Source organism: Dioscorea cayenensis, chromosome 12 (assembly GCF_009730915.1).
Source record: "Dioscorea cayenensis subsp. rotundata cultivar TDr96_F1 chromosome 12, TDr96_F1_v2_PseudoChromosome.rev07_lg8_w22 25.fasta, whole genome shotgun sequence".
NCBI lineage: Eukaryota > Viridiplantae > Streptophyta > Magnoliopsida > Dioscoreales > Dioscoreaceae > Dioscorea > Dioscorea cayenensis.
The window spans coordinates 16,255,282-16,259,648 of record NC_052482.1 but is presented as its reverse complement, the minus strand read 5'-3'; the positions used below and the strand labels follow the sequence as shown (position 1 = coordinate 16,259,648).

The following is a 4,367-nucleotide window of genomic DNA, read 5'->3' as shown; positions in this document are numbered from 1 at the left end:
TAACTTGCACCTCTTGATCATCTACCAGTTTTACTATATGACATACAGAATCATCAAGTTGTTTGAATAAACTCTTCCTACCTGTCATATGATGAGAACTCCCACTATCCAACAACCAAATTGAAGATTTTTCCTGCTCACACTTCACATCACAATCATGCACCATAAACAGACTGCCAAACTCACTTGAATTCTGATCCCCTTCACTGCTTGCATTTCTATCTTGAGATGTATTTATCAACCAACAATAAGACCTAATGTGTCCATACTTTCCACAATTATAACACTGAACATCTTGATAATTACCTCTACCACCCCTTTGACTAGTTGGTGCTCTATTGAACTACCTTTGACCTCCTCTACTATATTGTTAACCTGACTGAAACTGCCTCTGATCATCTGAGCAATTACTTCTAGTATCATCAAAATTTCCTCTTGTACTGTCAAAACCTCTTCCTTTACCTCTGAAATATCTTCCTCTACCTCTTGCAAACCCTCTGCCTCTATTAAACCCAGTAGACCAGTCCTCACTCTCTTGAGAACCACCACTACTTGAAGCCTCCCCTTTTACATACAAAGCCTTATCTGCAGGTTGATCTTCAAATCTATTAAATCTGGCTTCATAAGCTTGCAAGCTTCCACTCAATTCATTCAAAAGAAGCTTGTCAACATCTCTAGCTTCTTCAATGGAAATAATCACATGATCATACTTGGATGTTAAACTTCTCATCACCTTAGACACAACCTCCTTCTCTTCTAATTCATAACCTAGACCTTTGATTTGATTTACAAGAGACACTACCCTTGAAACATATTGCTGCACTCCTTCATCTTCTTTCGTTTGTAAAGTTTCAAATTTCTGCTAAGGGTTTGTCTTCTTACTGAAACAATCTGAGATGATCCATGATATTTAGTTTGAATGTGATCCCAAGCTTCTTTTTCAGTTGTGAACCTCACAATTCGATCAAAGATACTATCCTCCAAAGACCGTTGAATCAAATGCAAGGCCTTTGCATCATGTTTGTTACTCTCCAGCACCTGAGCTTCTGTCCCTTCCTTGAGAACACCTTTCTATACTACATTCCATATATTTTATGACCGGAAGAGTGTTTTCATTTTAACACTCTACCTATCATAACCTTCTCCCTTAAAAAATGTCAAAGACGAAATAACTGTATCAGGATTGGAGTTAGAACTCGATGCCATACACCATGTTGTTCACACAACCCTCAAACAAACAAACACCTTCACAAAAAACACTCCAACACACTCAAACTCCTTAATTCCAAGCTCTGATACCAATGTTGAATTTCTGAGAAAGAAGAACAGTGTATCTAGATACTAAGAATGAAAACAAGTTCATAAGAACACCAAGCTCCCAAAACCTTCTTTTCTCTTAGCTTTTCAGTCTCTCTCTAAGAAAACCAAACAACCTAGACTATAAACAAAACACCAACCAAACAAACACAACTTCATGCCTCGAACTAAAACCATTTACCCAGATTGTGCTATCATGGCCGTCCACCTGTTCTATCCACACTCGTTACATCACTAGTTACAAAGCAACTAATACACCTAGCAAATTAAAACCAAACTTTAGACACCAAATAGAAACAACAAACTACAGCAACAAACTTAAACATAATAACAACAAACTGAAATATAACTTTAGACACTAAACAACAAATCTAGAATTATAGTTTCAACTTCAGCTTCATACGAGCAGACCTTCAATCAGCTGACAGCTTCAGAGGAGGAAGAAGCTCAAGACCAGGAATCTCTCGTCCAAGGATGTTGCCTGAGAAATGAAGAAGAGAAACGAGGAGAAAGAAAATTTGAAGAAGAAGACTGAAGAAGAAACTAACCGAACCCAAAGAAGATGAAGAAGAGAAAGATGAAGGAGAAAAAAAAGGATGGAGGAGAAGACGACGAGGATGGGGCCAAAGAAGGAGAAAGCGGGGAACCAGTGAAGGGATGACTAAAGAAAGAAGAAGAGGAAGACTCTCGGTTTCAATAGCTACCAAACATGTATACATATATAAAATACATAATAAAAAAAAATGAGAAGAGGTCGTTGCTGTCCCCCGAACCTAGAGGAAGGAGGTCGGAAGAAAGATGAAGAAGATAAAGGGGGAAGAAATTTGAAAGAAGACTGAGGGAATTCTCATTTTCTCTCTGCCAAGGAGAAGAAGAAGAAGAAGAACTTACCTCTCCCGACCAAACAAACAAAACAAAAAAAGAGAAGGAAGAAAGTTGTTGTCATCGCTAATTGCCTTAACCACAACGCCGCCGTTGAAGATGGAGCCGTCGCTGGCAAGAAGACGATCGAAGAGACATACCAGAAGGTGACACAAATGGAGCATATTTTCCTCTGTCCTAACACCTACATCTGCTTCATTGAGAAGCACATCCAGGACCTATGGGTGTTTGAGATGCCTAAGATCACTGTTGATGCAGTGAAGAATCTAGCAACGCCGTCCGGTGATGATAAAGAAACCATGGTGTACCGAAAGGTGACCTTCGTTCCTAACCTCTACAAGATCTTTGACGAGATCCTTGTCAACACTGCTGATAACAAGTAGCAAGACCCCTCCATGGACTGTCTGCGTGTTGAGATTGATCCCCAGGCTAATTGCATCAGTATCTACAACAATGGTGACGATGTTCCCATCAAGATTCATGTAGATGAAGGGATTCATGTGCCTAAGATGGTCTTTGGACACTCGCTGACGTGTAGCAACTACAATAACAACATAAAGAAAAACCACTGAAGGGAGGAATGGGTACAATGCAAAGCTGGCAAACATCTTCTCCATGGAGTTTGTGATCAAGACTGCTAATGGGAAATGGCAGAAGAAGTACAAACAAGTTTTCTCTGCTAATATGAGCAAAAAGTCATGTTTGTGCATCTCAACCCACTGAAGTCACTCTCATTTGAACCCTACAAAATGGATGCAACCGATCTGAAGAAGATCCAGTTGGCAGCTCTTCCCAATCTGCTGCGTGTTCAAAGGATAGAAAGATTAGAAAGCACCGGGGTGAAGAAGTTATACTAAATACAAACCAATGGGACACTACTCTTCCTGGTGATCAATATCAATAATTCTGTGACCAAGAGCAAGTCCTCTGAGATAGTTGGAACAAAGGTCTATTCTTGTTTGAAGGATTCCTGGAAATTGACGATGAGTGAAGTTGACGCCAAATGTATGAACAATAAATTGATTGATGAAGTGGATGTGGCATAAATGGCCATGGCGTTGCATATTCTTGTTATTCAAAGATATCTAGCTGCAGGTGATTTATGTTGGAACAATTAATGTTAGACGTGCAAGCTACATATGTCGCATCTGTTATTATAGGCCTATATTGCCATCCGATCTTGATGTTCTTGAGCAAATACATGCCAAATTGTTTCCGATAAGGTATGAGAGAAAGAGTTCTTCCTTAATGTTGTCAATGGCCATGGCATTATTTCATGGGAAGCAGTTGATATTGGTCTAAACAATCAAAGTGATGAACATATTGGGTTTATTACTACATGAGTGATAGCCGCTCATGATAATGAGATTGAAGACTTACTTGCATCTGATGCTTCAAGAAAATATGCAACTCTTGTATATATATTAACACTTAGTGTTGTAGAACGTTATCGGAATCATAGGATTGCTGGTTCTCTTGTTTGGGAAGTCACAAAATATGCTTCAAGCATGACAAATTGGTGAGTAGTTTACTTGCATGTTATTGCTTATAATCAGCCTGTGATAAATTTCTATCAAAAGATGCAATTCAAGCTCGTAATGGTATTGCACAAGTTTTAATACATCAAGGGCCAGCAGTATGATGCACATTTATTTGTGTATTATGTAAATGGTGGCTGATCTCCCTATTCTCCACTAGACATCCTGTCAATGGCTGCGACGTACATTAAGGGCCCGCTTAAGCTACTTGCTACAAAGCTATAAAAAAACGAAAAGAAGAGCCCTAGATGGTCAAAGTGTAAAGAAAGCAGCACCCTTTTTACTCGCCCAGAACAAGAGAATCATCTGTTCGGACAACACAATATGCCAATGCGTGTGATGAAGCCACCATGCATGCAAATTCAAGTAGAGGCTTGAGTCAAAAAGGTTGTGATGATGTTGTTTATAAAGAAAATTAAATATAATGAAGTGCATGCATATTCACGTGAATATATATATATATATATATGATATAGAAGCATGCAATGTGTGCTATGAGATAAAAATAAATAAATAAATAAAGAATGAGGACCATGCTATAGTCTGCATGCATGCTCATGATGTGCAATATATAAAAAAAAATCCAAAAGGCACACATGCAAATGAATAAACCAAAAAAAAAAAATGAAA

General features: G+C 38.6%; 1 pseudogene; it reads left to right on the top strand.

The window, feature by feature from the left end:
* The first annotated feature begins 2,948 nt into the window (after positions 1-2,948).
* LOC120273211 lies at positions 2,949-4,077 on the top strand (annotated as a pseudogene).
* Positions 4,078-4,367: the final 290 nt, after the last annotated feature.